The sequence below is a fragment of the Vigna umbellata genome, chromosome 4, assembly GCF_029865625.1.
Source record: "Vigna umbellata cultivar VRB3 chromosome 4, Vumbellata_1.0, whole genome shotgun sequence".
Lineage (NCBI taxonomy): Eukaryota > Viridiplantae > Streptophyta > Magnoliopsida > Fabales > Fabaceae > Vigna > Vigna umbellata.
The window spans coordinates 21,688,595-21,702,731 of record NC_142168.1 but is presented as its reverse complement, the minus strand read 5'-3'; the positions used below and the strand labels follow the sequence as shown (position 1 = coordinate 21,702,731).

General features: G+C 32.0%; 1 pseudogene; it reads left to right on the top strand.

Moving 5' to 3' along the window:
- The first annotated feature begins 3,428 nt into the window (after positions 1–3,428).
- LOC148199553 (receptor-like protein EIX2) lies at positions 3,429–6,874 on the top strand (annotated as a pseudogene).
- Positions 6,875–14,137: the final 7,263 nt, after the last annotated feature.

Below are 14,137 nucleotides of genomic sequence, written 5' to 3'. Positions count from 1 at the left end.
TGGAGTAAGTATAGAGATACGATCACGTGCTAGTACTCCAAGGTAAGACATAAATACATCTGCATTTGGGCCAGATGCAACTCTAGTGACCACGTCAATAATGACAGGTGTCCTCTCACCTGCATTTCTTCTAAGTATAAGCTGTCGTAACCTCGTTGCTCCTCTCGTCCGTCTAGAAGTGGTGGGGACTTCATCGCCTGACGAATGAGGTAACTTAGCCATATATCTGTCAAGATAAATAAGATGAAATATTTATCAAGCACTTATAAAATAACATATATTATTTAACAAAAGCCATATATATTTACACAAACATGAAATTCATACATAATCATATGGATTGGTCATATATATATTCCCTCATTGTGATCTTCTCGTATTGCTTGTATATCATCAATTAGAGGGTCGTCATCCAAATTTATTGTCGTTTTAAATGGATGGCTGTCAGCGATATGAAGATTACTTAGATTCTCTTCTTTATCTTCAATTTTCCTTTTTCCTTGGAGAGCAACATACCAATGGTCAGATGCAGGATCTTTGACATAAAAAACCTGACTTGCTTGATATGCCATGATGAACGGTTCATCTCTATAACCAACCTTTCGAAAATCAACAAGTGTCATACCAGATTCATCTATTTTGACACCACTCTTATTGTCTACCCACTTACATTTGAAGAGTGCAACGGAAAACTTAGTGTAATCAACTTCAAATATCTTTTCAATTCTACCATAGTATCTCATGGATCCAACTATAGGATTTTGATCTTTGGATGTGGAAAACTGTAGCGACTCAGCTTCTAGACTGACGCCACTATTTTGTACTGTGCTTTTATCATCCAAAGTCTTTGTATAGAATGTGCAATTATTAATTTCGTAGCCTGTACAACATACAACATCAAACTTCAAGCCATTTGCTAACCACAACAAAGTCTTAGAGGACCGTGATTCTTTCAAAACTTCAGATTTGAACCAGGACAAGAATGTTCTGTTATGCTCCATCAACTGCCATTTCTCTGATTGTCGTGGATAGTTGTCCTTTACAACAGCTTTGTGTGCTTCCAAAAATGGGATCACTTCATCTGTGTTGTTTAATATGTACAGATGTGCTTGCATCAATTCTTCACGACTTTTCGTCACCACATTCACACCTCGGATGCTTTTACTTGTAGAATATCTACTCAACCATGATGTCCGAGGTACTCCTATCGGATTTGCTTTAGTCATATACTCAGAGCAAAACTCAATACTTTCTTCAGCAATATATCTTTCAATCATTGAACCTTCTGGACGATATTGATTTTTGACGTACCCTTTCAAAATCTTCATATAACGCTCAATAGGGTACATCCATCTTAAGTATACTGGTCCACACAACTTTATTTCTCTGACCAAATGAGCAAGTAAATGCACCATGATGTCAAAAAAGGATGGAGGGAAAAACATTTCTAGTTGACATAAGATGATGATAATTTCGCTTTGAAGTTCATCTAACTTTGTAGGATCGATGACTTTACTACAAATTGATGAGAAAAATGAGCACAATTGAGTTATGGTCAGCCTAACTTTTTTGGGAAAAATTCCACGAATTGCCACTGGTAACAACTGTTGCATTAAGACGTGGCAATCGTGAGACTTCAGTCCAACAAGCTTTAAGTCCTGCATTGACACTAAGCTCTTGATATTTGAAGAGTATCCTTGTGGTACCTTGATACTCTTTAAACAAAGACAAAAACTTATTTTCTCTTGTTTGGACATTGTGTAACATGCAGGGGGCAAATAAGTACGTTTACCAATCTCTCTTGGTGCCAACTTTTCTCGGATCTTCATGTCAACCAAATCCAAACGCGCATTCACTCCATCTTTTGTTTTTCCCTGGATGATTAGTAGTGTACCAATCAAGCTATCACAAACATTTTTCTCAACATGCATGACATCTATGCAATGTCTAACATCTAACTTTGACCAATATGGAAGATCAAAGAATATTGATTTCTTCTTCCAAGGGGTCGTTACAGAAGACTTCTTCGACGTTTTCCCAAATATATGATGTACTATATTAAGTTTCTCAGCAACTTCAAGTCCAGTAAGTGGAATGGGTGCATTGTCTTTCTCTTGTTCTCCATTGAATGCTTTCTTTAACCTTTGATATGGATGATTAGATTGTAAAAATCGCCGATGACGCATATACACTGTCTTCCTTCCATGTTTTAATTGTTGAGCTGCAGTGTTTTCTTCACATATAGGACATGCTTTATGACCTTTCACACTGTATCCCGACAAATTACCGTAAGCTGGGAAGTCATTAATGGTGCAAAATAACATGGCATGCATCATGAAAATTTCTGAAGCAAAGGCATCAAATATTTCAACCCCATCAACCCACAACAACTTCAAGTCTTCAACTAGTGGCCTTAGATAAACATCGATGTCATTTCCAGGCTGCTTTGGACCAGATATCAACATTGACAACATTATGTACTTTTTTTTCATGCACAATCCAAGAGATAAGTTGTAAATTATCAGTATGACGGGCCAACAACTGTGATTGGTACTTAAATTACCAAATGGATTCATTCCATCAGTAGCTAAGCCAAACCTTAGATTTCTACATTCTTCACCAAATTGGGGGAATTCTTGATCAATAATTTTCCATTGTTTTGAATCAGCTGGATGACGAAGCAGGTGGCAGGTCTGGCAGTGGCAGGTCTGACAGGTTTGGAGCAGAGTTATCTGCCTCAGTTTTGCCCAGAACCGAGTTAGTAGTGCAGTTTCGGTACCGGTTTCTGGGAAACCGAGTTAGTAGCTCCATCAGGGTTGGAAGTCCCATCAACTGTCAGACTGGGGTTAGAGGTTTATGCCTCGGTTTTAAGAAGAACCGAGTTAGTATCTGGCTTTATGCACCGGTCTTATGGCAACCGAGGCATATTCTTTATAAATATTTACGAACCTGTCACTGCGCTTTTATACGCTTCGGTTTCGCTTAAACCGAAGCGTATATGGCGATTTCTAGTCCTTTTTTTACTAGTGATTTTGAAGTGCATTTTCAGAGCACTTTCTTAATTTGGTTTTCAAATATTAACTTCCAATTCATTAATTATTTGTAAGGTCGAGTTTGATGTTTTTTTTTTCATATAATATTGTCGTTTAAAATAAAAATACATAAGTTTTCTTCGAAGTCAATTGATACTATTGAAATCTTGCATGCATTAATGAAATGCATAATAAAGTTATTTATGGACCACAAAAATTATTTGATATGATGAATGAAAACAGGCAAACACGACACTGACGAGGACTTAGAATAAAGTAATGAAGGAGTTGGTGTGAGTATAAATGTGGGTATTGGGAGTGCTTAATTCACAACACATATCAATCTAATTCTATACTATTCACTCTCTCTATTTCATCATCATGAATATTCTCAAAGTAATTATGTTTATGTTTATGGTGAGTGTGGTGTTGCAGGTTGCTTATGAACAACACCATATCAGATGCCTTCCAAAGGAGAGGGAAGCACTCCTTCAATTCAAGGCTGCCATTGTTGATGATTACGGCATGCTCTCGTCTTGGACCATTCCCGACTGTTGCCAATGGGAGGGGATTCGCTGCACCAACCTCACCGCTCATATTATAAGCCTGGACCTTCACGCAGAAGTTCATTATGAATATTTTTCTCTTGGTGGTTATTATGAAGTCTCTCAGCGTTACATCAGCGGAGAGATCCACAAGTCGTTAATGGAGTTACAACACTTACAGTATTTGAACCTCAGTTTCAATTCTTTTCGACACTAATATTCCAGAGTTTCTTGGCTCTCTTACCAACTTGAGATATCTTGATCTCTCTTCATGTGATTTTAGCGGACAAATTCCAACTCAGATAAGTTCTCTTTCTCATTTCAAATATTTGAATCTTGCTCATAATTATTTGGAGGGTCCAATTCCTCCTCAACTTGGAAATCTCTCTCGGTTGCAGTATCTTGTTCTCAGTGGCAATTATTTTGAGGGAAGTGTGCCATCTCAGATTGGAAATCTCTCTCGGCTGCAATATCTTGATCTCAGCTACAATTCTTTTGAAGGATACATTCCTCCCCAACTTGGAAACCTTTCAAATTTGAATAAACTCTATCTTGGAGGATATGATAGTGTTCTCAAGATTGTCAGTAGTGATCAATGGTTATCTAATCTTAATTCTTTAACCCATCTATCCTTCATTTCCATATCTAATTTTAACACTTCTCCTAGCTGCCTTCGAACCATTGCCAAGCTACCAAAACTAAGAGAACTGAGTTTAATTGAATGTGGCCTTTCCGATCATTTCCTCCTTTCATTCAACCCTTCCAACTTCAATTTTTCTACTTCTCTATCTGTCCTTGATCTTTCTCGTAACTCCTTCACACAACCGATGATATTCCCGTGGCTGTCAAACACCACTTCCAACCTTGTTGAGCTTGACCTTAGTTGGAACCTCTTGAAGGGTTTGACATCAAATCATTTTGGCTTGGCCATGAATTCGCTTGAGCACCTTTACCTGTCTAGAAATGTGTTCAAGGGTGAAGATTTGAAATCATTCATGAATATATGCACCCTACGTTTATTGTACATGTATGGAAACAATATGACCGAAGACCTTTCGTTAATTCTTCATAATTTCTCCAGTGGTTGTGTTAGATACTCACTACAAGATTTGAGTTTGAGAAACAATAAAATCAGAGGCTCCCTACCTGACCTTTCAGCGTTTTCAAATTTAAACACGTTGGATCTTTCTGGCAATCAATTGAGTGGAAAGATACCTGAAGACACTAGATTGCCATCTCATTTGGAGCAGTTATCAGTTAGTTCTAACTCTTTAGAAGGTGGTGTTCCAAAATCATTTGGGAGCACATGTACTTTGGAGTTATTGGATTTGTCTGATAATAAGTTGAGTGAAGATCTCACAGTGATATTTAATCATTTGTCTGGATGTTCTAGATACTCATTGCCAGAACTATATCTTCATCAAAATAAATTCAATGGCACATTACCTGATTTCTCAATATTTGCAAAGTTGGAAACGTTGGATCTCAGTATCAATCAAATTAGCGGTACTTTGCCTAACACCCTCAAATTGTTCCCATCATTAAAAAAATTGTACCTTGATAATAACAAGCTAAATGGGACAATTTCTGAAGATCTTCGATTTCCAACACAACTTGAGGAATTATCCTTGATGTCAAACTCTTTGAAAGGTGTGTTATCTGACTCCCATTTCTATAATATGACGAAGTTAAAGACATTGATGTTGTCAGATAACTCACTCACGTTAGAAGTTAGTCAAAATTGGGGTTCAACTTTTCAATTGGATAATATTGAATTGAGGTCTTGCAAGTCCTTTGTTTCCCAAATGGCTAGAGAAACAAAATGTATTTCAATCCCTTGACATTTCAAATAGTGGAATATCAGGTACGGTTCCAGAATGGTTTTGGACCAAATTTGGATTGTCAAATTGGATAAGTATTGATATTTCATCTAATAATTTACAAGGTACGATTCCAAATTTGTCAATAGAGAATCATTATTATTCTCTTAGTCTTGCATCTAATCAATTTGAAGGTCATGTTCCGCCATTTTTACGAGGCTCAATATCTCTTGTTCTATCAAACAATAAATTCACAAATTCTTTTTCATTTTTATGTTCTAATGGTGTAGCTGAATCTTTATACCAATTAGACCTTTCAAATAATAAGTTTTCTGGACAAATTCCAGACTGTTGGACCCATTTGAAGTCATTGGCTTACTTAAATATGAGTCACAACAAGTTTTCAGGAGAGATTCCTTTTTCAATGGGATCAGTCCTTGAACTTCAAGTTTTGTTATTGAGAAGCAATAACTTAATAGGTGAAATCCCTTCCTCCCTAAGGAACTGCACAAAGTTAGTGATGGTAGATATATCAGAAAATAGATTATCAGGATATATCCCAAATTGGATTGGGAAGGAATTATCAAAGTTGCAATTTTTAAGCTTAAGAAGAAATTATTTGAATGGAAGTTTACCATTGGAAATTTGTTATCTAAAAAGCATTCAACTCTTAGATCTCTCGCTAAACAACCTATCTGGACAAATTCCTAAATGCATAAAATATTTTTCCTTAATGACTCGAATGGCTTCTTTGAGAGATTATTATCAAGGTCATCAATATTTGATCAACACTAGTGCTATAAAAAGTAACTTTTCATACAATTTGAATACATTATTGATGTGGAAAGGTTCAGAACAAATGTTTACAAACAGGGGATTGTCACTTTTAAATAGCATTGATCTCTCAAGCAATGAATTATCAGGAGAAATTCCAAAAGAAATAGAGGGTTTATTTGGATTGGTGTCATTGAATCTATCAAGAAACCAATTGACAGGGAATATTCCTTCAAAGGTTGGAGAGTTAACATCACTTGAATTTCTTGATTTGTCACGAAACCAACTTGTTGGTTCTATTCCTTCGAGTCTTGCTCAAATTGACCGACTCACTGGGTTAGATTTGTCACATAATAATTTATCTGGAAAAATTCCAACTGGCACACAATTACAGAGTTTCGATGCACCGAAATATGAAGATAATGTTGATCTCTGTGGACCACCATTAAAGGAATTGTGCATTGATGGAGTGGCAAGACAAGGACCAATTATTAAATTTCAAGAGGATGACAATTTGATTTTCAATCGTGAATATTATATAAGTATGACAATTGGATTTGCTATAAGCTTTTGGGGAGTGTTTGGCTCAATCTTAATAGTACATTCTTGGCGTCATGCATATTTCAAGTTCTTAAATAATTTAAAAGACACTCTTTATGTCATGACAATAGTGAAAGTTTTCAAAATCTGCTACAAAACATAGCTACAGGTAACATTATTTTAACCTTGTGTTAAAATTTTGATTTTTTTGTTTGTTTTATTATTATTATAATTATTAAGTTTTTTTCATTAAATTAGTTTTTAATTTAAAATTAGAGACTAATTTAAAATTCATAATATTAAATATGTAAAACTTTGATAGCTAATGACAATGATCAATTTAAAGTCTAATTAACAAATTAATTATAATTTTTTATTTATAAAAAAGACTATTTTACATACTAATAATTTCTAATTGGTATCCACATAATTAATTATTTTGATTTCTAAATTTGATTAATGAGTTTCTTGTCATAAATGATTCACATTTCCAAATAATAACAATTACAAAAATATTATGGTTAAATCGATTTTTTATTAGATAAAAAGAAATTTAATGAAAGATTAACAATGTAATTGAAAATAAGAATACTTAAAGATAATAACTAATGTCTATGGATAGAATAAAATAATAAAAAATCGTTAGCATAAGACATATTTTCAGTCTCTTTATTTTTATCTCTTTCAATCTTGTCTCAAAATTGTTGACATTCTCATAATAAGTTGGTTTTTCTTTTGTATTTTTAAACATTGCAATATTAGTTTCATGGATGATAGATATAATTATTTCTATAAATGCATTATTTATAATAAATGGTAAGTTGTAATTCAAGTAAAGATCTCCAATATGAATTTGAAGATTTCTAGTTTTAATTTGGCTTCTACAAACACTTTTTTATTTTCCTTGATAATCATACAAGATAATTCTTTTATGACAAATGATTTTTTTTTTACAAAGTATAAAATAAATTGAAAGAATTTAATTAGTAATAACTTAAATTATTGAAGTTTTTTATTCCTTTGCCTTTTAATATAAGTTTGCTTTGAATTTGTTTTTTACGTTATCTTTTTATTGTTTCTATTTCTGGCAAAATTAATATAATTTGCTTAATTTTTGGCAGAGGAAATGGAATTTGAAGATTAGAATGATTGTGAGGGTACCATGCTCAAAGGACAACAAAAACAGAGGAAAGAGGTACTCTGGATATCGATAACTGAGGAAGATTTCTAACCATTTATTGATTTTTGAGTCATGTTCTCTATTAATACATTATGTGTTTTTTTCCTTTCTACTGCCTTCCTCTCTTTCTCTTGCATGTGATTAATGAATCTTCCCCAAAAACTTATATTATATTAATGACATAATATAAGCTTTTGGGGGAGTGTTTGGCTCAATCTTAATAAGACATTCTTAGTGTGATGCATATTTTAACTTCTTAAATAATTTGGGAGACGCTCTTTATGACATGACAATAGTGAAAGTTTTCAAGATCCGGTACAAACTAAAGCAGGTAACATTATTTTAAACTTGTATTTAAATTTTGATTTTTTTTTCTTATTATTATTATTATGATTATTATTATTATTTTAAATAAATAATTTTCATATTCCTTATAATAGGAATTACTCTCCTGTGATATTAAGATCAATATTGACCATTCTTATGGTAAATTTCAATATTCGTATACTTTTTTCAATATAGAAATAATTCTTGTAAATGGAATCTCAAAAAAAAAAAAAAAAGTAACTAAAGATTTTAGATTAAAATATGTTTTTTCTTTCCGGTGTATTCATCCATATTATTTTTCCTTATCCTTTATTTTTCTTATTATTCTGTATTTCGTGATGGCTTAGTGATTTTTCTAATTCAGCATATCACCATTTAATAGAAAATATATGACATAGAAAACAAAATTTTAGGAGCGTAAAGAAAAAAATTTAAATACTATTTTATAAATAATAATTAATTTAAGAAATGAATGATAATTAGTCATTACATTAACTAATTTAAATACTATTTTATAAACTAAAAAAATTATTATTATTCATAATAATTAGAGTGTAAATTGGTTTCTAATATTATTACATTTTTTTGTCACTAAATTAGTTTTTAATTTAAAATTTGAGACTAATTTAAAATCAATAATATTAAATATCTAAAACTTTTAAAACTCATGACAATAACCAATTTAAAGTCTAATTAACTAACTAATTATAATTTTTTTATTTATAAAAAAGACTATTTTACACACCAAAAAATTTTAATTAATATTTACATAATTAATATAGTGACTAATTATTTGGATTTCTAAATTTGATTTAATAATTTTCTTGTCATAAATGGTTCACATTTCCATATAATAACAATTACAAAAATATCATGGTTAAATCGATTTTTTATTGGACAAAAAGAAACTTATTGAAAGATTATCAATGTAATTATAAATAAGAATATTTAAACATAATAACTAGTGTCTATGGATACAATAATATAATAAAAAATCGTTAGTATAAGACATATTTTTAGTCTCTTTACTTTACTTTTGTAAGAACCTAGAAAATAGAGTATTATAGGTATCTTAAAATAATGAGACCGGACATTTTAATGTTAAAATAATTCAATAATATAAATAAGATTTCATAAACGCGTCTCATTATCTGAAATACTTGTTGTCTCTCTAACTCATTTTTTGAATTTATTTTCCCTTCTCTATAAGCTTTCTGAGACATTTATTTGATGATGATAAAGTGTCTAGGAGATAACAACAGTGAGTTCTCTATTATTTACTAATCAGTTTTTCCTATTGAGTAAGTTAGTTTCTACTCTTTTTTTCTTTAATTTTTATGTTTAAAGCACATCAAATAGTTTGAACGCATGTGTCATCTTATCTTTATTTCTAGCTCCATATCGATCAAACGTCCTAAGGACTTGCTGTAATCATGAATATATGGTTTGTAGGTGTTTTTAGAGTTTCTTGAGCTAAGGTAGGGGTAGTACGTTGTATAGAGCTGTGACAGTTTTCCCAATCAGGTGAGGGAAACTAGTGATTTTTATAAATTTAATTTACAGGTATGAGTGGTGGTTGATACGAAGTTATGTTAATTTGGTTTTAATTACAATGATTGTTTTAGTGTCATTGGTTCTTTAATGATAGTACTTGGTTATTTGATGTATGATGCCATGGATGATGTTGATTTGTACTTGATTAATCTTGTGCGTCTATCGGTTTTGAAGAGCAATGTTAAAAATTTGATGTTGTATTGAGAAGTAAAGAGTAGGCTAAATTGTAGGTTGATTTTGAACCTTAAGAGGAGGTTTTGATAGGTGAGATTTTGATGTAAGGGTCGAATGGGAAGAATTGAGTTTTTGGGTTTGTTCTAGGGTCATTTAAAGCTTGTTCTAGCTTTAAATTAGTAGAAATCTGACGTCGAATTGGTTGGTGGTTAATAGGGTGTGATTTTGTATGGTATTTGGCTCATTTTAGGGGTTTTGACTAGTGAGATTTTAAAGTACAGGGTTTGTGATGAAAGTGAGGGTTTAGGATCTGGTTTTGGGTCAATTGTGACTTTTCTAGAGTCTGAACTAACAAATTATGATGATAGATGAGTGGGATTGATTTATGGACTATAGAGTGGTGTTTTAGTTGGAGTGAGTTTGGAAATTCATGGTAAAATGAGTTTAATAAGGTTTAAGTTGGATAATGCACATTTGGATAGGTCAATTGAGGTTTAAAATATCATATGAAAGTTGTAGATGTTTGTAGAAGTGTATAAGTTAGGATATGTGAGGTTTAGGGAGTGCAGGTTCTGCATAATTTTGCAAACTCGCTAAGCGAGTCTAGGCTCGCTGAGCGAGCAACTCTCTCTATTTCTGCATTCATAGAGCGAGCCATATTATTGGGCGAGTTGGTTTGGGTGAAAAATATGAGTATAGCAGTGGTTGAGTGAGAGTTCTCATTGAGCAACGAGAACCCTCTGTTTTGCTATTCGTAGAGCGAGTGATGGCTCGTTGAGCAAGGGGGAATTGGGTGATGCATACAATGAGGAACTTGTTTAAAAGTGGATTGGAAGTTCTATTTCTTTTAATTTCTTGTAATTATGAACTATACTATGGACTTAAGTTTGTTTAAAAGTAATTATGGAATTGTATGATGTTTTATACTTGATGTTGAGTATGCAATTGAGGAGTGATTGGACAAGAATTGTAGGGTGAAATGGTTGGTGGTGGTTTCAAGTAAAGTGATGTATTGATGTAGGGACTCAGTTTTGGAATTTATCCTAACACTCTAATATTAATCGCTCCATCTCAGATAGAGAAGGGGATTATGTGATGAGGAGTAGCAGAAGGTCCTAGTTTATGGTCTAGTATTCTTTGTCCATAGGTGGTAAACACATTAGCGTTGTGTGGTAGCTTGGGGGAGGGGGGTAGTTGTTCCACTACTACAAGTGCAAAAACTTATCATAGTTTAACATCAATACATATATCCGGATGGTTGGGTTTAGGTTCATGGTATATTTTAGGATATTTGTTTAACTATTGTATGAAATGTGATGTGTGAAATGTGATGTGTGATAAATCCAGTATGTTTGTTTTTTTTGTATAAATACATTTTTATAGTAAATGGTAAGTTGTAATTCAAATAAAGATCTCCGATATGAATTAGATGATTTCTAGTCTTAATTTTGCTTGTAAAAGTACTTTTTTTATTTTCTTTTTTAATGATATAAGATAATTCTTATGAAAAAATTTTGTTGTTGCAAAGTATAAAAAAAACTAAAAGAATTTAATTAGTAGTCACTTAAATTATTGGAGTTTTCTATTCTTTGCCTTTTAACATGAGTTTTCTTTGAATTTCTGTTTTTTTACGTTATCTTTTTATGGTTTCTATTTTTGGCCAAATTAATTATTTGTTTAATTTTTGGCAGAGGATATATGAATTATTTGGTGGTACGTGCAAAAATGGAATTGTTGTTGAAAAAAAAAACAGAGGAAAGAGGTATTATGAGATGAAAAGGCAGTTGGATTTGAGGATAGAAAGGTTTCTACACATTTATTTTCTGGGACTTTCTTTGTGTACTTGGAAGTTTTTTTTCATATACTTTCAAACTTTTTGAAATATTTAAACTGTCCTTTTTACAGAGGCAATTTATTTTTCTCTTCTATATTTACCTTCACCCATTCACTTTTATTTACTCATCTTTTCTCCTAAATTCTAGTGTCGCATCACCTACTTCCTTTTCCTCTTCCTCTTCATCACTTCTTTCACTTACTCTGCATAGCACATCTTCATACACTCCCACAATCAACCTTCAAGCATTTCGTGCCACCAAACTATATAAGGTACCTTCGTTTCCTAAACTATTATCATGTTTCATTGAGAACCAATGAACTCCTTATTTAAAATATGATATTATCTCTAAATTCGATAATAATTAGACTAAATTTCAAAAAGTCCGATATATATATATATATATATATATATATATATATATATATATATATATATATATATATATATATATATATAATAATTATTTTAATTTTTCTTTAATTTTTTTATTTATTTTTAATTGCTTATGGTTTTGTTAAATTTTTAATTTTATTTATTTTATAGGTTGTTGTTTAGAGTTTAGGGTTTAGGATGGGTTAAGGATTTAAATATATATATATATATATATATATAAAATTTTTATTTTAATATTTTTTTTTTAAAATTTTGTTTTAATTTATTTTTAATGGCTTATGGTTTTATTAATTTATTTTAATTTTATGGATTTTGTCTGTTAGAGTTTATACTTTAGGGTTTTAGGGTTTGTTTATTTGTTATGGTTTTAGGATTTATATGGGTTATTCCTCTTCAATCAATGAATGATGTCACTTCCATATCCTATTGTAACTGCAGGATATGTATGACAATCTTATCCTCAAAATTCAAGATGTCACAAGGAAACAAATTCCACTACAACTTGATGAAGAATTCATAGTTTTCTCTAATACAGAACGAAGAAACCATCCAACCATAATTAAGGTAAATAACACATAGCAGTAAAACATATTCATGCATCTAACCAGATGGAATACATATGTTTTAAAATTTTCATGATACATGCTGTAAAATATATAATTATAACTCTACAAATAAAAAAACTGATTTTCTATTATATACTAATAAGAATAATATTTTAATATATATCGTTGCTTTCTAGAAATCATTCATATATATCTAGAAAATGTGAATGGAAGTGGATTTATATATCTGTAATCATGTTTACAGGGTAATCAAGGAAAGCAATACGCACAGAAGAATCCAATCAGTAAACATCAAAGAATTTTAATTAGCCACAATTTTCAAATTAAAAGGAAAAGAATAACATCTAGGCAGCAGATGCAATAAACATATTTTCTCAGGAAAAAGTATAATTAATTAACCATATCATTAAAGCAGCAATCACATAAAAAATACCTCTCTGAGTTGTAAGAGTTGTTCCCTGGTAGCACACGCTCACGACCACCTTCTAACCGTAAATTGAAACGGCAAAAAGAAACTAAAATACAAAATGTTTGCCTCAGACCCCCAAGAGAACTTGTTTAATCAATGCAAAATCGTGAAGGAACCCTAGAATGGACCGATTGATCGGTGGAAAAGGGGTTTTAAACGGTGGAAAGCGATTATAATTGGTAGAATGAGATTATAATCGGTGGAAGATGAGGAAGTGCGGGAGAAACCCTAACTTGAAAGTGAGGAAGATGCTTTGTGATGGTGAAGGATGAGCTCTCGAGCCATTGAAAGTGAGGAAGACGACGCTGAGAAATGCTCTCTGATGTGCGAAAGAGAAAAAGACGACGCTGAGAAATGCTCTCTGATGTGCGAAAGAGAAAAAGACGACGCAGAGAAATGTTGCTTTACCCAAACGTGAACAACTTCAAACGCGAAAAAGAAGATGAGAAACGCACAGTGAATGAGAAACACGAGCAGCTTCAAATGGGAACAAGAGCTTTACCCAACCACCTCAACACGACTGAACATACAACAATGGTAATCGAAATGAAGTTTTGCACAGAAAAGAAAGTATTGCGGGAAAAACAAACTGAAAATGTAAAATAATGTATGCCTGATATTGTAACATCCCAATATCTCACAATGGATAATTCATAATTTATATATTGTAACATTAGATTTACGGTAACATCCCGTAATCTCACACTTAAAAATTCATAGTTGATATATGTCTATACGTATTTTAAACTCAGATTTCAACTATAAACTCCTAAATATAACTCGAATTCTTCTAACTTATTCTTCGATCTCTTTCTTCATTGGTACTGGATCAGACGACATTCCTTCATCTACTCCCGTATAACGAATTATACGATCATCGTACATACCCAAACACAAACAAGTAGGGTGAGCTAACATGCAACAAA